Consider the following 23767-nt stretch of genomic DNA (forward strand, 5'->3'; position numbering starts at 1 on the left):
AAATTGGAAGTGAAAACACGTTGCCTTGGCGTCTCTCGAGGGCAATGAGAAATTTCTCCCTGTTTCTTCAGTTTCTTTCGCCTATTTGGAACTGAAGATCATGGTGGAAGGTCGATTTTCAGCGGAGACATGAATTTCGCCTTATAACATACAATTTCATGATAAAAACTCGTTTTTTCACGAAATTGGAAGTGAAAAAACGTTGCCTTTGTTTCTCTCTAGGGTCGTGAGGTTTTTTTTTCCGTTTCTTGAGTTCTTTTTGCCTTTTTGAAATTGAAAATCATGGGAGAATCCAGACTTTTAGCGGAGATATGAATTTCTGCTTATAACATCCAGTATCATGATAAAAACTCGTTATTTCACGAAATTGTAAGTGAAAACACGTTGCCTTGGCGCCTCTCGAGGGCAATGAGAAATTTCTCCCTGTTTCTTCAGTTTCTTTCGCCTATTTGGAACTGAAGATCATGGTGGAAGGTCGATTTTCAGCGGAGACATGAATTCCGCCTTATAACATACAATTTCATGATAAAAACTCGTTTTTTCACGAAATTGGAAGTGAAAAAACGCTGCCTTGGTTTCTCTCCAGGATCGTGAGGTTTTTTTCCCGTTTCTTGAGTTCCTTTTACCTATTTGAAATTGAAAATCATGGGAGAATCCCAACTTTTAGCGGAGATATGAATTTCTGCTTATAACATCCAATATCATGATAAAAACTCGTTATTTCACGAAATTGGAAGTGAAAAAACGTTGCCTTGGTTTCTCTCTAGGGTCGTGAGGTTTTTTTTTCCGTTTCTTGAGTTCTTTTTGCCTTTTTGAAATTGAAAATCATGGGAGAATCCAGACTTTTAGCGGAGATATGAATTTCTGCTTATAACATCCAATATCATGATAAAAACTCGTTATTTCACGAAATTGTAAGTGAAAACACGTTGCCTTGGCGTCTCTCGAGGGCAATGAGAAATTTCTCCCTGTTTCTTCAGTTTCTTTCGCCTATTTGGAACTGAAGATCATGGTGGAAGGTCGATTTTCAGCGGAGACATGAATTCCGCCTTATAACATACAATTTCATGATAAAAACTCGTTTTTTCACGAAATTGGAAGTGAAAAAACGCTGCCTTGGTTTCTCTCCAGGATCGTGAGGTTTTTTTCCCGTTTCTTGAGTTCCTTTTACCTATTTGAAATTGAAAATCATGGGAGAATCCCAACTTTTAGCGGAGATATGAATTTCTGCTTATAACATCCAATATCATGATAAAAACTCGTTATTTCACGAAATTGTAAGTGAAAACACGTTGCCTTGGCGCCTCTCGAGGGCAATGAGAAATTTCTCCCTGTTTCTTCAGTTTCTTTTGCCTATTTGGAACTGAAGATCATGGTGGAAGGTCGATTTTCGGCGGAGACATGAATTTCGCCTTATAACATACAATTTCATGATAAAAACTCGTTTTTTCACGAAATTAGAAGTGAAAAAACGTTGCCTTGGTTTTTCTCCAGGGTCGTGAGGTTTATTTTCCAGTTTCTTGAGTTCCTTTTGCCTATTTGAAATTGAAAATCATGGGAGAATCCCGACTTTTAGCGGAGATATGAATTTCTACTTATAACATCCGATATCATGATAAATACTCGTTTTTTCACGAAATTGGAAGTGAAAACACGTTGCCTTGGCGTCTCTCGAGGGCAATGAGAAATTTCTCCCTGTTTCTTCAGTTTCTTTCGCCTATTTGGAACTGAAGATCATGGTGGAAGGTCGATTTTCAGCGGAGACATGAATTTCGCCTTATAACATACAATTTCATGATAAAAACTCGTTTTTTCACGAAATTGGAAGTGAAAAAACGTTGCCTTTGTTTCTCTCTAGGGTCGTGAGGTTTTTTTTTCCGTTTCTTGAGTTCTTTTTGCCTTTTTGAAATTGAAAATCATGGGAGAATCCAGACTTTTAGCGGAGATATGAATTTCTGCTTATAACATCCAGTATCATGATAAAAACTCGTTATTTCACGAAATTGTAAGTGAAAACACGTTGCCTTGGCGCCTCTCGAGGGCAATGAGAAATTTCTCCCTGTTTCTTCAGTTTCTTTTGCCTATTTGGAACTGAAGATCATGGTGGAAGGTCGATTTTCAGCGGAGACATGAATTCCGCCTTATAACATACAATTTCATGATAAAAACGCGTTTTTTCACGAAATTGGAAGTGAAAAAACGTTGCCTTGGTTTCTCTCCAGGATCGTGAGGTTTTTTTCCCGTTTCTTGAGTTCCTTTTACCTATTTGAAATTGAAAATCATGGGAGAATCCCAACTTTTAGCGGAGATATGAATTTCTGCTTATAACATCCAATATCATGATAAATACTCGTTTTTTCACGAAATTGGAAGTGAAAACACGTTGCCTTGGCGTCTCTCGAGGGCAATGAGAAATTTCTCCCTGTGTCTTCAGTTTCTTTTGCCTATTTGGAACTGAAGATCATGGTGGAAGGTCGATTTTCAGCGGAGACATGAATTACGCCTTATAACATACAATTTCATGATAAAAACTCGTTTTTTCACGAAATTGGAAGTGAAAAAACGTTGCCTTGGTTTCTCTCCAGGATCGTGAGGTTTTTTTCCCGTTTCTTGAGTTCCTTTTACCTATTTGAAATTGAAAATCATGGGACAATCCAGACTTTTAGCGGAGATATGAATTTCTGCTTATAACATCCAATATCATGATAAAAACTCGTTATTTCACGAAATTGTAAGTGAAAACACGTTGCCTTGGCGTCTCTCGAGGGCAATGAGAAATTTCTCCCTGTTTCTTCAGTTTCTTTCGCCTATTTGGAACTGAAGATCATGGTGGAAGGTCGATTTTCAGCGGAGACATGAATTCCGCCTTATAACATACAATTTCATGATAAAAACTCGTTTTTTCACGAAATTGGAAGTGAAAAAACGCTGCCTTGGTTTCTCTCCAGGATCGTGAGGTTTTTTTCCCGTTTCTTGAGTTCCTTTTACCTATTTGAAATTGAAAATCATGGGAGAATCCCAACTTTTAGCGGAGATATGAATTTCTGCTTATAACATCCAATATCATGATAAAAACTCGTTATTTCACGAAATTGGAAGTGAAAAAACGTTGCCTTGGTTTCTCTCTAGGGTCGTGAGGTTTTTTTTTCCGTTTCTTGAGTTCTTTTTGCCTTTTTGAAATTGAAAATCATGGGAGAATCCAGACTTTTAGCGGAGATATGAATTTCTGCTTATAACATCCAGTATCATGATAAAAACTCGTTATTTCACGAAATTGTAAGTGAAAACACGTTGCCTTGGCGCCTCTCGAGGGCAATGAGAAATTTCTCCCTGTTTCTTCAGTTTCTTTTGCCTATTTGGAACTGAAGATCATGGTGGAAGGTCGATTTTCAGCGGAGACATGAATTCCGCCTTATAACATACAATTTCATGATAAACGGAGACATGAATTCCGCCTTATAACATACAATTTCATGATAAAAACTCGTTTTTTCACGAAATTGGAAGTGAAAAAACGTTGCCTTGGTTTCTCTCCAGGATCGTGAGGTTTTTTTCCCGTTTCTTGAGTTCCTTTTACCTATTTGAAATTGAAAATCATGGGAGAATCCCAACTTTTAGCGGAGATATGAATTTCTGCTTATAACATCCAATATCATGATAAAAACTCGTTATTTCACGAAATTGTAAGTGAAAACACGTTGCCTTGGCGTCTCTCGAGGGCAATGAGAAATTTCTCCCTGTTTCTTCAGTTACTTTTGCCTATTTGGAACTGAAGATCATGGTGGAAGGTCGATTTTCAGCGGAGACATGAATTTCGCCTTATAACATACAATTTCATGATAAAAACTCGTTTTTTCACGAAATTGGAAGTGAAAAAACGTTGCCTTGGTTTCTCTCCAGGGTCGGGAGTTTTTTTTACCGTTTCTTGAGTTCCTTTCGCCTTTTTGAAATTGAAAATCATGGGAGAATCCAGACTTTTAGCGGAGATATGAATTTCTGCTTATAACATCCAATATCATGATAAATACTCGTTTTTTCACGAAATTGGAAGTGAAAACACGTTGCCTTGGCGTCTCTGGAGGGCAATGAGAAATTTCTCCCTGTTTCTTCAGTTTCTTTCGCCTATTTGGAACTGAAGATCATGGTGGAAGGTCGATTTTCAGCGGAGACATGAATTCCGCCTTATAACATACAATTTCATGATAAAAACTCGTTTTTTCACGAAATTGGAAGTGAAAAAACGTTGCGTTGGTTTCTCTCCAGGATCGTGAGGTTTTTTTCCCGTTTCTTGAGTTCCTTTTACCTATTTGAAATTGAAAATCATGGGAGAATCCAGACTTTTAGCGGAGATATGAATTTCTGCTTATAACATCCAATATCATGATAAAAACTCGTTATTTCACGAAATTGTAAGTGAAAACACGTTGCCTTGGCGTCTCTCGAGGGCAATGAGAAATTTCTCCCTGTTTCTTCAGTTTCTTTCGCCTATTTGGAACTGAAGATCATGGTGGAAGGTCGATTTTCAGCGGAGACATGAATTTCGCCTTATAACATACAATTTCATGATAAAAACTCGTTTTTTCACGAAATTGGAAGTGAAAAAACGTTGCCTTGGTTTCTCTCTAGGGTCGTGAGGTTTTTTTTTCCGTTTCTTGAGTTCTTTTTGCCTTTTTGAAATTGAAAATCATGGGAGAATCCAGACTTTTAGCGGAGATATGAATTTCTGCTTATAACATCCAGTATCATGATAAAAACTCGTTATTTCACGAAATTGTAAGTGAAAACACGTTGCCTTGGCGCCTCTCGAGGGCAATGAGAAATTTCTCCCTGTTTCTTCAGTTTCTTTTGCCTATTTGGAACTGAAGATCATGGTGGAAGGTCGATTTTCAGCGGAGACATGAATTCCGCCTTATAACATACAATTTCATGATAAAAACTCGTTTTTTCACGAAATTGGAAGTGAAAAAACGTTGCCTTGGTTTCTCTCCAGGATCGTGAGGTTTTTTTCCCGTTTCTTGAGTTCCTTTTACCTATTTGAAATTGAAAATCATGGGAGAATCCCAACTTTTAGCGGAGATATGAATTTCTGCTCATAACATCCAATATCATGATAAAAACTCGTTATTTCACGAAATTGTAAGTGAAAACACGTTGCCTTGGCGTCTCTCGAGGGCAATGAGAAATTTCTCCCTGTTTCTTCAGTTTCTTTTGCCTATTTGGAACTGAAGATCATGGTGGAAGGTCGATTTTCAGCGGAGACATGAATTTCGCCTTATAACATACAATTTCACGATAAAAACTCGTTTTTTCACGAAATTGGAAGTGAAAAAACGTTGCCTTGGTTTCTCTCCAGGGTCGTGAGTTTTTTTTACCGTTTCTTGAGTTCCTTTCGCCTTTTTGAAATTGAAAATCATGGGAGAATCCAGACTTTTAGCGGAGATATGAATTTCTGCTTATAACATCCAATATCATGATAAATACTCGTTTTTTCACGAAATTGGAAGTGAAAACACGTTGCCTTGGCGTCTCTCGAGGGCAATGAGAAATTTCTCCCTGTTTCTTCAGTTTCTTTTGCCTATTTGGAACTGAAGATCATGGTGGAAGGTCGATTTTCAGCGGAGACATGAATTTCGCCTTATAACATACAATTTCATGATAAAAACTCGTTTTTTCACGAAATTGGAAGTGTAAAAACGTTGCCTTGGTTTCTCTCCAGGGTGGTGAGGTTTTTTTTTCCGTTTCTTGAGTTCTTTTTGCCTTTTTGAAATTGAAAATCATGGGAGAATCCAGACTTTTAGCGGAGATATGAATTTCTGCTTATAACATCCAGTATCATGATAAAAACTCGTTATTTCACGAAATTGTAAGTGAAAACACGTTGCCTTGGCGCCTCTCGAGGGCAATGAGAAATTTCTCCCTGTTTCTTCAGTTTCTTTTGCCTATTTGGAACTGAAGATCATGGTGGAAGGTCGATTTTCAGCGGAGACATTAATTCCGCCTTATAACATACAATTTCATGATAAAAACTCGTTTTTTCACGAAATTGGAAGTGAAAAAACGTTGCCTTGGTTTCTCTCCAGGATCGTGAGGTTTTTTTCCCGTTTCTTGAGTTCCTTTTACCTATTTGAAATTGAAAATCATGGGAGAATCCCAACTTTTAGCGGAGATATGAATTTCTGCTTATAACATCCAATATCATGATAAAAACTCGTTATTTCACGAAATTGGAAGTTCAAACACGTTGCCTTGGCATCTCTCGATTGCAATGGGAAATTTTTCCCTATTTCTTCAGTTTCTTTTGCCTATTTGGAATTGAAAATCATGGCAGAATGTCGATTTTCAGCGGAGACATGAATTTCGCCTTATAACATACAATTTCATGATAAAAACTCGTTTTTTCACGAAATTGGAAGTGAAAAAACGTTGCCTTGGTTTCTCTCCAGGATCGTGAGGTTTTTTTCCCGTTTCTTGAGTTCCTTTTACCTATTTGAAATTGAAAATCATGGGAGAATCCCAACTTTTAGCGGAGATATGAATTTCTGCTTATAACATCCAATATCATGATAAAAACTCGTTATTTCACGAAATTGTAAGTGAAAACACGTTGCCTTGGCGTCTCTCGAGGGCAATGAGAAACTTCTCCCTGTTTCTTCAGTTTCTTTTGCCTATTTGCAACTGAAGATCATGGTGGAAGGTCGATTTTCAGCGGAGACATGAATTTCGCCTTATAACATACAATTTCATGATAAAAACTCGTTTTTTCACGAAATTGGAAGTGAAAAAACGTTGCCTTGGTTTCTCTCCAGGGTCGTGAGTTTTTTTTACCGTTTCTTGAGTTCCTTTCGCCTTTTTGAAATTGAAAATCATGGGAGAATCCAGACTTTTAGCGGAGATATGAATTTCTGCTTATAACATCCAGTATCATGATAAAAACTCGTTATTTCACGAAATTGTAAGTGAAAACACGTTGCCTTGGCGCCTCTCGAGGGCAATGAGAAATTTCTCCCTGTTTCTTCAGTTTCTTTTGCCTATTTGGAACTGAAGATCATGGTGGAAGGTCGATTTTCAGCGGAGACATGAATTCCGCCTTATAACATACAATTTCATGATAAAAACTCGTTTTTTCACGAAATTGGAAGTGAAAAAACGTTGCCTTGGTTTCTCTCCAGGATCGTGAGGTTTTTTTCCCGTTTCTTGAGTTGCTTTTACCTATTTGAAATTGAAAATCATGGGAGAATCCCAACTTTTAGCGGAGATATGAATTTCTGCTCATAACATCCAATATCATGATAAAAACTCGTTATTTCACGAAATTGTAAGTGAAAACACGTTGCCTTGGCGTCTCTCGAGGGCAATGAGAAATTTCTCCCTGTTTCTTCAGTTTCTTTTGCCTATTTGGAACTGAAGATCATGGTGGAAGGTCGATTTTCAGCGGAGACATGAATTTCGCCTTATAACATACAATTTCACGATAAAAACTCGTTTTTTCACGAAATTGGAAGTGAAAAAACGTTGCCTTGGTTTCTCTCCAGGGTCGTGAGTTTTTTTTACCGTTTCTTGAGTTCCTTTCGCCTTTTTGAAATTGAAAATCATGGGAGAATCCAGACTTTTAGCGGAGATATGAATTTCTGCTTATAACATCCAATATCATGATAAATACTCGTTTTTTCACGAAATTGGAAGTGAAAACACGTTGCCTTGGCGTCTCTCGAGGGCAATGAGAAATTTCTCCCTGTTTCTTCAGTTTCTTTTGCCTATTTGGAACTGAAGATCATGGTGGAAGGTCGATTTTCAGCGGAGACATGAATTTCGCCTTATAACATACAATTTCATGATAAAAACTCGTTTTTTCACGAAATTGGAAGTGTAAAAACGTTGCCTTGGTTTCTCTCCAGGGTGGTGAGGTTTTTTTTTCCGTTTCTTGAGTTCTTTTTGCCTTTTTGAAATTGAAAATCATGGGAGAATCCAGACTTTTAGCGGAGATATGAATTTCTGCTTATAACATCCAGTATCATGATAAAAACTCGTTATTTCACGAAATTGTAAGTGAAAACACGTTGCCTTGGCGCCTCTCGAGGGCAATGAGAAATTTCTCCCTGTTTCTTCAGTTTCTTTTGCCTATTTGGAACTGAAGATCATGGTGGAAGGTCGATTTTCAGCGGAGACATTAATTCCGCCTTATAACATACAATTTCATGATAAAAACTCGTTTTTTCACGAAATTGGAAGTGAAAAAACGTTGCCTTGGTTTCTCTCCAGGATCGTGAGGTTTTTTTCCCGTTTCTTGAGTTCCTTTTACCTATTTGAAATTGAAAATCATGGGAGAATCCCAACTTTTAGCGGAGATATGAATTTCTGCTTATAACATCCAATATCATGATAAAAACTCGTTATTTCACGAAATTGGAAGTTCAAACACGTTGCCTTGGCATCTCTCGATTGCAATGGGAAATTTTTCCCTATTTCTTCAGTTTCTTTTGCCTATTTGGAATTGAAAATCATGGCAGAATGTCGATTTTCAGCGGAGACATGAATTTCGCCTTATAACATACAATTTCATGATAAAAACTCGTTTTTTCACGAAATTGGAAGTGAAAAAACGTTGCCTTGGTTTCTCTCCAGGATCGTGAGGTTTTTTTCCCGTTTCTTGAGTTCCTTTTACCTATTTGAAATTGAAAATCATGGGAGAATCCCAACTTTTAGCGGAGATATGAATTTCTGCTTATAACATCCAATATCATGATAAAAACTCGTTATTTCACGAAATTGTAAGTGAAAACACGTTGCCTTGGCGTCTCTCGAGGGCAATGAGAAATTTCTCCCTGTTTCTTCAGTTACTTTTGCCTATTTGGAACTGAAGATCATGGTGGAAGGTCGATTTTCAGCGGAGACATGAATTTCGCCTTATAACATACAATTTCATGATAAAAACTCGTTTTTTCACGAAATTGGAAGTGAAAAAACGTTGCCTTGGTTTCTCTCCAGGGTCGGGAGTTTTTTTTACCGTTTCTTGAGTTCCTTTCGCCTTTTTGAAATTGAAAATCATGGGAGAATCCAGACTTTTAGCGGAGATATGAATTTCTGCTTATAACATCCAATATCATGATAAATACTCGTTTTTTCACGAAATTGGAAGTGAAAACACGTTGCCTTGGCGTCTCTGGAGGGCAATGAGAAATTTCTCCCTGTTTCTTCAGTTTCTTTCGCCTATTTGGAACTGAAGATCATGGTGGAAGGTCGATTTTCAGCGGAGACATGAATTCCGCCTTATAACATACAATTTCATGATAAAAACTCGTTTTTTCACGAAATTGGAAGTGAAAAAACGTTGCGTTGGTTTCTCTCCAGGATCGTGAGGTTTTTTTCCCGTTTCTTGAGTTCCTTTTACCTATTTGAAATTGAAAATCATGGGAGAATCCAGACTTTTAGCGGAGATATGAATTTCTGCTTATAACATCCAATATCATGATAAAAACTCGTTATTTCACGAAATTGTAAGTGAAAACACGTTGCCTTGGCGTCTCTCGAGGGCAATGAGAAATTTCTCCCTGTTTCTTCAGTTTCTTTCGCCTATTTGGAACTGAAGATCATGGTGGAAGGTCGATTTTCAGCGGAGACATGAATTTCGCCTTATAACATACAATTTCATGATAAAAACTCGTTTTTTCACGAAATTGGAAGTGAAAAAACGTTGCCTTGGTTTCTCTCTAGGGTCGTGAGGTTTTTTTTTCCGTTTCTTGAGTTCTTTTTGCCTTTTTGAAATTGAAAATCATGGGAGAATCCAGACTTTTAGCGGAGATATGAATTTCTGCTTATAACATCCAGTATCATGATAAAAACTCGTTATTTCACGAAATTGTAAGTGAAAACACGTTGCCTTGGCGCCTCTCGAGGGCAATGAGAAATTTCTCCCTGTTTCTTCAGTTTCTTTTGCCTATTTGGAACTGAAGATCATGGTGGAAGGTCGATTTTCAGCGGAGACATGAATTCCGCCTTATAACATACCTAATCATGATAAAAACTCGTTTTTTCACGAAATTGGAAGTGAAAAAACGTTGCCTTGGTTTCTCTCCAGGATCGTGAGGTTTTTTTCCCGTTTCTTGAGTTCCTTTTACCTATTTGAAATTGAAAATCATGGGAGAATCCCAACTTTTAGCGGAGATATGAATTTCTGCTCATAACATCCAATATCATGATAAAAACTCGTTATTTCACGAAATTGTAAGTGAAAACACGTTGCCTTGGCGTCTCTCGAGGGCAATGAGAAATTTCTCCCTGTTTCTTCAGTTTCTTTTGCCTATTTGGAACTGAAGATCATGGTGGAAGGTCGATTTTCAGCGGAGACATGAATTTCGCCTTATAACATACAATTTCACGATAAAAACTCGTTTTTTCACGAAATTGGAAGTGAAAAAACGTTGCCTTGGTTTCTCTCCAGGGTCGTGAGTTTTTTTTACCGTTTCTTGAGTTCCTTTCGCCTTTTTGAAATTGAAAATCATGGGAGAATCCAGACTTTTAGCGGAGATATGAATTTCTGCTTATAACATCCAATATCATGATAAATACTCGTTTTTTCACGAAATTGGAAGTGAAAACACGTTGCCTTGGCGTCTCTCGAGGGCAATGAGAAATTTCTCCCTGTTTCTTCAGTTTCTTTTGCCTATTTGGAACTGAAGATCATGGTGGAAGGTCGATTTTCAGCGGAGACATGAATTTCGCCTTATAACATACAATTTCATGATAAAAACTCGTTTTTTCACGAAATTGGAAGTGTAAAAACGTTGCCTTGGTTTCTCTCCAGGGTGGTGAGGTTTTTTTTTCCGTTTCTTGAGTTCTTTTTGCCTTTTTGAAATTGAAAATCATGGGAGAATCCAGACTTTTAGCGGAGATATGAATTTCTGCTTATAACATCCAGTATCATGATAAAAACTCGTTATTTCACGAAATTGTAAGTGAAAACACGTTGCCTTGGCGCCTCTCGAGGGCAATGAGAAATTTCTCCCTGTTTCTTCAGTTTCTTTTGCCTATTTGGAACTGAAGATCATGGTGGAAGGTCGATTTTCAGCGGAGACATTAATTCCGCCTTATAACATACAATTTCATGATAAAAACTCGTTTTTTCACGAAATTGGAAGTGAAAAAACGTTGCCTTGGTTTCTCTCCAGGATCGTGAGGTTTTTTTCCCGTTTCTTGAGTTCCTTTTACCTATTTGAAATTGAAAATCATGGGAGAATCCCAACTTTTAGCGGAGATATGAATTTCTGCTTATAACATCCAATATCATGATAAAAACTCGTTATTTCACGAAATTGGAAGTTCAAACACGTTGCCTTGGCATCTCTCGATTGCAATGGGAAATTTTTCCCTATTTCTTCAGTTTCTTTTGCCTATTTGGAATTGAAAATCATGGCAGAATGTCGATTTTCAGCGGAGACATGAATTTCGCCTTATAACATACAATTTCATGATAAAAACTCGTTTTTTCACGAAATTGGAAGTGAAAAAACGTTGCCTTGGTTTCTCTCCAGGATCGTGAGGTTTTTTTCCCGTTTCTTGAGTTCCTTTTACCTATTTGAAATTGAAAATCATGGGAGAATCCCAACTTTTAGCGGAGATATGAATTTCTGCTTATAACATCCAATATCATGATAAAAACTCGTTATTTCACGAAATTGTAAGTGAAAACACGTTGCCTTGGCGTCTCTCGAGGGCAATGAGAAACTTCTCCCTGTTTCTTCAGTTTCTTTTGCCTATTTGCAACTGAAGATCATGGTGGAAGGTCGATTTTCAGCGGAGACATGAATTTCGCCTTATAACATACAATTTCATGATAAAAACTCGTTTTTTCACGAAATTGGAAGTGAAAAAACGTTGCCTTGGTTTCTCTCCAGGGTCGTGAGTTTTTTTTACCGTTTCTTGAGTTCCTTTCGCCTTTTTGAAATTGAAAATCATGGGAGAATCCAGACTTTTAGCGGAGATATGAATTTCTGCTTATAACATCCAATATCATGATAAATACTCGTTTTTTCACGAAATTGGAAGTGAAAACACGTTGCCTTGGCGTCTCTCGAGGGCAATGAGAAATTTCTCCCTGTTTCTTCAGTTTCTTTTGCCTATTTGGAACTGAAGATCATGGTGGAAGGTCGATTTTCAGCGGAGACATGAATTTCGCCTTATAACTAACAATTTCATGATAAAAACTCGTTTTTTCACGAAATTGGAAGTGAAAAAACGTTGCCTTGGTTTCTCTCTAGGGTCGTGAGGTTTTTTTTCCGTTTATTGAGTTCTTTTTGGCTTTTTGAAATTGAAAATCATGGGAGAATCCAGACTTTTAGCGGAGATATGAATTTCTGCTTATAACATCCAGTATCATGATAAAAACTCGTTATTTCACGAAATTGTAAGTGAAAACACGTTGCCTTGGCGCCTCTCGAGGGCAATGAGAAATTTCTCCCTGTTTCTTCAGTTTCTTTTGCCTATTTGGAACTGAAGATCATGGTGGAAGGTCGATTTTCAGCGGAGACATGAATTCCGCCTTATAACATACAATTTCATGATAAAAACTCGTTTTTTCACGAAATTGGAAGTGAAAAAACGTTGCCTTGGTTTCTCTCCAGGATCGTGAGGTTTTTTTCCCGTTTCTTGAGTTCCTTTTACCTATTTGAAATTGAAAATCATGGGAGAATCCCAACTTTTAGCGGAGATATGAATTTCTGCTTATAACATCCAATATCATGATAAAAACTCGTTATTTCACGAAATTGGAAGTTCAAACACGTTGCCTTGGCATCTCTCGATTGCAATGAGAAATTTTTCCCTATTTCTTCAGTTTCTTTTGCCTATTTGGAATTGAAAATCATGGCAGAATGTCGATTTTCAGCGGAGACATGAATTTCGCCTTATAACATACAATTTCATGATAAAAACTCGTTTTTTCACGAAATTGGAAGTCAAAAAACGTTGCCTTGGTTTTTCTCCAGGGTTGTGAGTTTTTTTTACCGTTTCTTGAGTTCCTTTCGCCTTTTTGAAATTGAAAATCATGGGAGAATCCAGACTTTTAGCGGAGATATGAATTTCTGCTTATAACATCCAATATCATGATAAAAACTCGTTATTTCACGAAATTGTAAGTGAAAACACGTTGCCTTGGCGTCTCTCGAGGGCAATGAGAAATTTCTCCCTGTTTCTTCAGTTACTTTTGCCTATTTGGAACTGAAGATCATGGTGGAAGGTCGATTTTCAGCGGAGACATGAATTTCGCCTTATAACATACAATTTCATGATAAAAACTCGTTTTTTCACGAAATTGGAAGTGAAAAAACGTTGCCTTGGTTTCTCTCCAGGGTCGGGAGTTTTTTTTACCGTTTCTTGAGTTCCTTTCGCCTTTTTGAAATTGAAAATCATGGGAGAATCCAAACTTTTAGCGGAGATATGAATTTCTGCTTATAACATCCAATATCATGATAAATACTCGTTTTTTCACGAAATTGGAAGTGAAAACACGTTGCCTTGGCGTCTCTGGAGGGCAATGAGAAATTTCTCCCTGTTTCTTCAGTTTCTTTCGCCTATTTGGAACTGAAGATCATGGTGGAAGGTCGATTTTCAGCGGAGACATGAATTTCGCCTTATAACATACAATTTCATGATAAAAACTCGTTTTTTCACGAAATTGGAAGTGAAAAAACGTTGCCTTTGTTTCTCTCTAGGGTCGTGAGGTTTTTTTTTCCGTTTCTTGAGTTCTTTTTGCCTTTTTGAAATTGAAAATCATGGGAGAATCCAGACTTTTAGCGGAGATATGAATTTCTGCTTATAACATCCAGTATCATGATAAAAACTCGTTATTTCACGAAATTGTAAGTGAAAACACGTTGCCTTGGCGCCTCTCGAGGGCAATGAGAAATTTCTCCCTGTTTCTTCAGTTTCTTTTGCCTATTTGGAACTGAAGATCATGGTGGAAGGTCGATTTTCAGCGGAGACATGAATTCCGCCTTATAACATACAATTTCATGATAAAAACGCGTTTTTTCACGAAATTGGAAGTGAAAAAACGTTGCCTTGGTTTCTCTCCAGGATCGTGAGGTTTTTTTCCCGTTTCTTGAGTTCCTTTTACCTATTTGAAATTGAAAATCATGGGAGAATCCCAACTTTTAGCGGAGATATGAATTTCTGCTTATAACATCCAATATCATGATAAAAACTCGTTATTTCACGAAATTGTAAGTGAAAACACGTTGCCTTGGCATCTCTCGATTGCAATGAGAAATTTTTCCCTATTTCTTCAGTTTCTTTTGCCTATTTGAAATTGAAAATCATGGCAGAATGTCGATTTTCAGCGGAGACATGAATTTCGCCTTATAACATACAATTTCATGATAAAAACTCGTTTTTTCACGAAATTGGAAGTGAAAAAACGTTGCCTTGGTTTTTCTCCAGGGTCGTGAGGTTTATTTTCCAGTTTCTTGAGTTCCTTTTGCCTATTTGAAATCAAAATTCATGGGAGAATCCCGACTTTTAGCGGAGATATGAATTTCTACTTATAACATCCGATATCATGATAAATACTCGTTTTTTCACGAAATTGGAAGTGAAAACACGTTGCCTTGGCGTCTCTCGAGGGCAATGAGAAATTTCTCCCTGTTTCTTCAGTTTCTTTCGCCTATTTGGAACTGAAGATCATGGTGGAAGGTCGATTTTCAGCGGAGACATGAATTCCGCCTTATAACATACAATTTCATGATAAAAACTCGTTTTTTCACGAAATTGGAAGTGAAAAAACGCTGCCTTGGTTTCTCTCCAGGATCGTGAGGTTTTTTTCCCGTTTCTTGAGTTCCTTTTACCTATTTGAAATTGAAAATCATGGGAGAATCCCAACTTTTAGCGGAGATATGAATTTCTGCTTATAACATCCAATATCATGATAAAAACTCGTTATTTCACGAAATTGGAAGTGAAAAAACGTTGCCTTGGTTTCTCTCTAGGGTCGTGAGGTTTTTTTTTCCGTTTCTTGAGTTCTTTTTGCCTTTTTGAAATTGAAAATCATGGGAGAATCCAGACTTTTAGCGGAGATATGAATTTCTGCTTATAACATCCAGTATCATGATAAAAACTCGTTATTTCACGAAATTGTAAGTGAAAACACGTTGCCTTGGCGCCTCTCGAGGGCAATGAGAAATTTCTCCCTGTTTCTTCAGTTTCTTTTGCCTATTTGGAACTGAAGATCATGGTGGAAGGTCGATTTTCAGCGGAGACATGAATTCCGCCTTATAACATACAATTTCATGATAAACGGAGACATGAATTCCGCCTTATAACATACAATTTCATGATAAAAACTCGTTTTTTCACGAAATTGGAAGTGAAAAAACGTTGCCTTGGTTTCTCTCCAGGATCGTGAGGTTTTTTTCCCGTTTCTTGAGTTCCTTTTACCTATTTGAAATTGAAAATCATGGGAGAATCCCAACTTTTAGCGGAGATATGAATTTCTGCTTATAACATCCAATATCATGATAAAAACTCGTTATTTCACGAAATTGTAAGTGAAAACACGTTGCCTTGGCGTCTCTCGAGGGCAATGAGAAACTTCTCCCTGTTTCTTCAGTTTCTTTTGCCTATTTGCAACTGAAGATCATGGTGGAAGGTCGATTTTCAGCGGAGACATGAATTTCGCCTTATAACATACAATTTCATGATAAAAACTCGTTTTTTCACGAAATTGGAAGTGAAAAAACGTTGCCTTGGTTTCTCTCCAGGGTCGTGAGTTTTTTTTACCGTTTCTTGAGTTCCTTTCGCCTTTTTGAAATTGAAAATCATGGGAGAATCCAGACTTTTAGCGGAGATATGAATTTCTGCTTATAACATCCAATATCATGATAAATACTCGTTTTTTCACGAAATTGGAAGTGAAAACACGTTGCCTTGGCGTCTCTCGAGGGCAATGAGAAATTTCTCCCTGTTTCTTCAGTTTCTTTTGCCTATTTGGAACTGAAGATCATGGTGGAAGGTCGATTTTCAGCGGAGACATGAATTTCGCCTTATAACTAACAATTTCATGATAAAAACTCGTTTTTTCACGAAATTGGAAGTGAAAAAACGTTGCCTTGGTTTCTCTCTAGGGTCGTGAGGTTTTTTTTCCGTTTATTGAGTTCTTTTTGGCTTTTTGAAATTGAAAATCATGGGAGAATCCAGACTTTTAGCGGAGATATGAATTTCTGCTTATAACATCCAGTATCATGATAAAAACTCGTTATTTCACGAAATTGTAAGTGAAAACACGTTGCCTTGGCGCCTCTCGAGGGCAATGAGAAATTTCTCCCTGTTTCTTCAGTTTCTTTTGCCTATTTGGAACTGAAGATCATGGTGGAAGGTCGATTTTCAGCGGAGACATGAATTCCGCCTTATAACATACAATTTCATGATAAAAACTCGTTTTTTCACGAAATTGGAAGTGAAAAAACGTTGCCTTGGTTTCTCTCCAGGATCGTGAGGTTTTTTTCCCGTTTCTTGAGTTCCTTTTACCTATTTGAAATTGAAAATCATGGGAGAATCCCAACTTTTAGCGGAGATATGAATTTCTGCTTATAACATCCAATATCATGATAAAAACTCGTTATTTCACGAAATTGGAAGTTCAAACACGTTGCCTTGGCATCTCTCGATGGCAATGAGAAATTTTTCCCTATTTCTTCAGTTTCTTTTGCCTATTTGGAATTGAAAATCATGGCAGAATGTCGATTTTCAGCGGAGACATGAATTTCGCCTTATAACATACAATTTCATGATAAAAACTCGTTTTTTCACGAAATTGGAAGTCAAAAAACGTTGCCTTGGTTTTTCTCCAGGGTTGTGAGTTTTTTTTACCGTTTCTTGAGTTCCTTTCGCCTTTTTGAAATTGAAAATCATGGGAGAATCCAGACTTTTAGCGGAGATATGAATTTCTGCTTATAACATCCAATATCATGATAAAAACTCGTTATTTCACGAAATTGTAAGTGAAAACACGTTGCCTTGGCGTCTCTCGAGGGCAATGAGAAATTTCTCCCTGTTTCTTCAGTTACTTTTGCCTATTTGGAACTGAAGATCATGGTGGAAGGTCGATTTTCAGCGGAGACATGAATTTCGCCTTATAACATACAATTTCATGATAAAAACTCGTTTTTTCACGAAATTGGAAGTGAAAAAACGTTGCCTTGGTTTCTCTCCAGGGTCGGGAGTTTTTTTTACCGTTTCTTGAGTTCCTTTCGCCTTTTTGAAATTGAAAATCATGGGAGAATCCAAACTTTTAGCGGAGATATGAATTTCTGCTTATAACATCCAATATCATGATAAATACTCGTTTTTTCACGAAATTGGAAGTGAAAACACGTTGCCTTGGCGTCTCTGGAGGGCAATGAGAAATTTCTCCCTGTTTCTTCAGTTTCTTTCGCCTATTTGGAACTGAAGATCATGGTGGAAGGTCGATTTTCAGCGGAGACATGAATTTCGCCTTATAACATACAATTTCATGATAAAAACTCGTTTTTTCACGAAATTGGAAGTGAAAAAACGTTGCCTTTGTTTCTCTCTAGGGTCGTGAGGTTTTTTTTTTCCGTTTCTTGAGTTCTTTTTGCCTTTTTGAAATTGAAAATCATGGGAGAATCCAGACTTTTAGCGGAGATATGAATTTCTGCTTATAACATCCAGTATCATGATAAAAACTCGTTATTTCACGAAATTGTAAGTGAAAACACGTTGCCTTGGCGCCTCTCGAGGGCAATGAGAAATTTCTCCCTGTTTCTTCAGTTTCTTTTGCCTATTTGGAACTGAAGATCATGGTGGAAGGTCGATTTTCAGCGGAGACATGAATTCCGCCTTATAACATACAATTTCATGATAAAAACGCGTTTTTTCACGAAATTGGAAGTGAAAAAACGTTGCCTTGGTTTCTCTCCAGGATCGTGAGGTTTTTTTCCCGTTTCTTGAGTTCCTTTTACCTATTTGAAATTGAAAATCATGGGAGAATCCCAACTTTTAGCGGAGATATGAATTTCTGCTTATAACATCCAATATCATGATAAAAACTCGTTATTTCACGAAATTGTAAGTGAAAACACGTTGCCTTGGCATCTCTCGATTGCAATGAGAAATTTTTCCCTATTTCTTCAGTTTCTTTTGCCTATTTGAAATTGAAAATCATGGCAGAATGTCGATTTTCAGCGGAGACATGAATTTCGCCTTATAACATACAATTTCATGATAAAAACTCGTTTTTTCACGAAATTGGAAGTGAAAAAACGTTGCCTTGGTTTTTCTCCAGGGTCGTGAGGTTTATTTTCCAGTTTCTTGAGTTCCTTTTGCCTATTTGAAATCAAAATTCATGGGAGAATCCCGACTTTTAGCGGAGATATGAATTTCTACTTATAACATCCGATATCATGATAAATACTCGTTTTTTCACGAAATTGGAAGTGAAAACACGTTGCCTTGGCGTCTCTCGAGGGCAATGAGAAATTTCTCCCTGTTTCTTCAGTTTCTTTCGCCTATTTGGAACTGAAGATCATGGTGGAAGGTCGATTTTCAGCGGAGACATGAATTCCGCCTTATAACATACAATTTCATGATAAAAACTCGTTTTTTCACGAAATTGGAAGTGAAAAAACGCTGCCTTGGTTTCTCTCCAGGATCGTGAGGTTTTTTTCCCGTTTCTTGAGTTCCTTTTACCTATTTGAAATTGAAAATCATGGGAGAATCCCAACTTTTAGCGGAGATATGAATTTCTGCTTATAACATCCAATATCATGATAAAAACTCGTTATTTCACGAAATTGGAAGTGAAAAAACGTTGCCTTGGTTTCTCTCTAGGGTCGTGAGGTTTTTTTTTCCGTTTCTTGAGTTCTTTTTGCCTTTTTGAAATTGAAAATCATGGGAGAATCCAGACTTTTAGCGGAGATATGAATTTCTGCTTATAACATCCAGTATCATGATAAAAACTCGTTATTTCACGAAATTGTAAGTGAAAACACGTTGCCTTGGCGCCTCTCGAGGGCAATGAGAAATTTCTCCCTGTTTCTTCAGTTTCTTTTGCCTATTTGGAACTGAAGATCATGGTGGAAGGTCGATTTTCAGCGGAGACATGAATTCCGCCTTATAACATACAATTTCATGATAAACGGAGACATGAATTCCGCCTTATAACATACAATTTCATGATAAAAACTCGTTTTTTCACGAAATTGGAAGTGAAAAAACGTTGCCTTGGTTTCTCTCCAGGATCGTGAGGTTTTTTTCCCGTTTCTTGAGTTCCTTTTACCTATTTGAAATTGAAAATCATGGGAGAATCCCAACTTTTAGCGGAGATATGAATTTCTGCTTATAACATCCAATATCATGATAAAAACTCGTTATTTCACGAAATTGTAAGTGAAAACACGTTGCCTTGGCGTCTCTCGAGGGCAATGAGAAATTTCTCCCTGTTTCTTCAGTTACTTTTGCCTATTTGGAACTGAAGATCATGGTGGAAGGTCGATTTTCAGCGGAGACATGAATTTCGCCTTATAACATACAATTTCATGATAAAAACTCGTTTTTTCACGAAATTGGAAGTGAAAAAACGTTGCCTTGGTTTCTCTCCAGGGTCGGGAGTTTTTTTTACCGTTTCTTGAGTTCCTTTCGCCTTTTTGAAATTGAAAATCATGGGAGAATCCAAACTTTTAGCGGAGATATGAATTTCTGCTTATAACATCCAATATCATGATAAATACTCGTTTTTTCACGAAATTGGAAGTGAAAACACGTTGCCTTGGCGTCTCTGGAGGGCAATGAGAAATTTCTCCCTGTTTCTTCAGTTTCTTTCGCCTATTTGGAACTGAAGATCATGGTGGAAGGTCGATTTTCAGCGGAGACATGAATTTCGCCTTATAACATACAATTTCATGATAAAAACTCGTTTTTTCACGAAATTGGAAGTAAAAAAACGTTGCCTTGGTTTCTCTCCAGGATCGTGAGGTTTTTTTCCCGTTTCTTGAGTTCCTTTTACCTATTTGAAATTGAAAATCATGGGAGAATCCCAACTTTTAGCGGAGATATGAATTTCTGCTTATAACATCCAATATCATGATAAAAACTCGTTATTTCACGAAATTGGAAGTTCAAACACGTTGCCTTGGCATCTCTCGATTGCAATGAGAAATTTTTCCATATTTCTTCAGTTTCTTTTGCCTATTTGGAATTGAAAATCATGGCAGAATGTCGATTTTCAGCGGAGACGTGAATTTCGCCTTATAACATACAATTTCATGATAAAAACTCGTTTTTTCACGAAATTGGAAGTGAAAAAACGTTGCCTTGGTTTCTCTCCAGGGTCGTGAGTTTTTTTTACCGTTTCTTGAGTTCCTTTCGCCTTTTTGAAATTGAAAATCATGGGAGAATCCAGACTTTTAGCGGAGATATGAATTTCTGCTTATAACATCCAATATCATGATAAAAACTCGGTATTTCACGAAATTGTAAGTGAAAACACGTTGCCTTGGCGTCTCTCGAGGGCAATGAGAAATTTCTCCCTGTTTCTTCAGTTTCTTTTGCCTATTTGGAACTGAAGATCATGGTGGAAGGTCGATTTTCAGCGGAGACATGAATTTCGCCTTATAACATACAATTTCATGATAAAAACTCGTTTTTTCACGAAATTGGAAGTGAAAAAACGTTGCCTTGGTTTCTCTCAAGGGTCGTGAGTTTTTTTTACCGTTTCTTGAGTTCCTTTCGCCTTTTTGAAATTGAAAATCATGGGAGAATCCAGACTTTTAGCGGAGATATGAATTTCTGCTTATAACATCCAATATCATGATAAATACTCGTTTTTTCACGAAATTGGAAGTGAAAACACGTTGCCTTGGCGTCTCTCGAGGGCAATGAGAAATTTCTCCCTGTTTCTTCAGTTTCTTTCGCCTATTTGGAACTGAAGATCATGGTGGAAGGTCGATTTTCAGCGGAGACATGAATTTCGCCTTATAACATACAATTTCATGATAAAAACTCGTTTTTTCACGAAATTGGAAGTGAAAAAACGTTGCCTTTGTTTCTCTCTAGGGTCGTGAGGTTTTTTTTTCCGTTTCTTGAGTTCTTTTTGCCTTTTTGAAATTGAAAATCATGGGAGAATCCAGACTTTTAGCGGAGATATGAATTTCTGCTTATAACATCCAGTATCATGATAAAAACTCTCTATTTCACGAAATTGTAAGTGAAAACACGTTGCCTTGGCGCCTCTCGAGGGCAATGAGAAATTTCTCCCTGTTTCTTCAGTTTCTTTTGCCTATTTGGAACTGAAGATCATGGTGGAAGGTCGATTTTCAGCGGAGACATGAATTCCGCCTTATAACATACAATTTCATGATAAAAACTCGTTTTTTCACGAAATTGGAAGTGAAAAAACGTTGCCTTGGTTTCTCTCCAGGATCGTGAGGTTTTTTTCCCGTTTCTTGAGTTCCTTTTACCTATTTGAAATTGAAAATCATGGGAGAATCCCAACTTTTAGCGGAGATATGAATTTCTGCTTATAACATCCAATATCATGATAAAAACTCGTTATTTCACGAAATTGTAAGTGAAAACACGTTGCCTTGGCATCTCTCGATTGCAATGAGAAATTTTTCCCTATTTCTTCAGTTTCTTTTGCCTATTTGGAATTGAAAATCATGGCAGAATGTCGATTTTCAGCGGAGACATGAATTTCGCCTTATAACATACAATTTCATGATAAAAACTCGTTTTTTCACGAAATTGGAAGTGAAAAAACGTTGCCTTGGTTTTTCTCCAGGGTCGTGAGGTTTATTTTCCAGTTTCTTGAGTTCCTTTTGCCTATTTGAAATTGAAATTCATGGGAGAATCCCGACTTTTAGCGGAGATATGAATTTCTACTTATAACATCCGATATCATGATAAATACTCGTTTTTTCACGAAATTGGAAGTGAAAACACGTTGCCTTGGCGTCTCTCGAGGGCAATGAGAAATTTCTCCCTGTGTATTCAGTTTCTTTTGCCTATTTGGAACTGAAGATCATGGTGGAAGGTCGATTTTCAGCGGAGACATGAATTCCGCCTTATAACATACAATTTCATGATAAAAACTCGTTTTTTCACGAAATTGGAAGTGAAAAAACGTTGCCTTGGTTTCTCTCCAGGATCGTGAGGTTTTTTTCCCGTTTCTTGAGTTCCTTTTACCTATTTGAAATTGAAAATCATGGGAGAATCCCAACTTTTAGCGGAGATATGAATTTCTGCTTATAACATCCAATATCATGATAAAAACTCGTTATTTCACGAAATTGTAAGTGAAAACACGTTGCCTTGGCATCTCTCGATTGCAATGAGAAATTTTTCCCTATTTCTTCAGTTTCTTTTGCCTATTTGGAATTGAAAATCATGGCAGAATGTCGATTTTCAGCGGAGACATGAATTTCGCCTTATAACATACAATTTCATGATAAAAACTCGTTTTTTCACGAAATTGGAAGTGAAAAAACGTTGCCTTGGTTTTTCTCCAGGGTCGTGAGGTTTATTTTCCAGTTTCTTGAGTTCCTTTTGCCTATTTGAAATTAAAATTCATGAGAGAATCCCGACTTTTAGCGGAGATATGAATTTCTACTTATAACATCCGATATCATGATAAATACTCGTTTTTTCACGAAATTGGAAGTGAAAACACGTTGCCTTGGCGTCTCTCGAGGGCAATGAGAAATTTCTCCCTGTGTCTTCAGTTTCTTTTGCCTATTTGGAACTGAAGATCATGGTGGAAGGTCGATTTTCAGCGGAGACATGAATTCCGCCTTATAACATACAATTTCATGATAAAAACTCGTTTTTTCACGAAATTGGAAGTGAAAAAACGTTGCCTTGGTTTCTCTCCAGGATCGTGAGGTTTTATTCCCGTTTCTTGAGTTCCTTTTACCTATTTGAAATTGAAAATCATGGGACAATCCAGACTTTTAGCGGAGATATGAATTTCTGCTTATAACATCCAATATCATGATAAAAACTCGTTATTTCACGAAATTGTAAGTGAAAACACGTTGCCTTGGCGTCTCTCGAGGGCAATGAGAAATTTCTCCCTGTTTCTTCAGTTTCTTTCGCCTATTTGGAACTGAAGATCATGGTGGAAGGTCGATTTTCAGCGGAGACATGAATTCCGCCTTATAACATACAATTTCATGATAAAAACTCGTTTTTTCACGAAATTGGAAGTGAAAAAACGCTGCCTTGGTTTCTCTCCAGGATCGTGAGGTTTTTTTCCCGTTTCTTGAGTTCCTTTTACCTATTTGAAATTGAAAATCATGGGAGAATCCAGACTTTTAGCGGAGATATGAATTTCTGCTTATAACATCCAATATCATGATAAATACTCGTTTTTTCACGAAATTGGAAGTGAAAACACGTTGCCTTGGCGTCTCTCGAGGGCAATGAGAAATTTCTCCCTGTTTCTTCAGTTTCTTTCGCCTATTTGGAACTGAAGATCATGGTGGAAGGTCGATTTTCAGCGGAAACATGAATTTCGCCTTATAACATACAATTTCATGATAAAAACTCGTTTTTTCACGAAATTGAAAGTGAAAAGACGTTGCCTTGGTTTCTCTCTAGGGTCGTGAGGTTTTTTTTTCCGTTTCTTGAGTTCTTTTTGCCTTTTTGAAATTGAAACTCATGGGAGAATCCAGACTTTTAGCGGAGATATGAATTTCTGCTTATAACATCCAGTATCATGATAAAAACTCGTTATTTCACGAAATTGTAAGTGAAAACACGT

This window comes from Venturia canescens, chromosome 3 (assembly GCF_019457755.1).
Source record: "Venturia canescens isolate UGA chromosome 3, ASM1945775v1, whole genome shotgun sequence".
In the NCBI taxonomy this organism is placed as follows: domain Eukaryota; kingdom Metazoa; phylum Arthropoda; class Insecta; order Hymenoptera; family Ichneumonidae; genus Venturia; species Venturia canescens.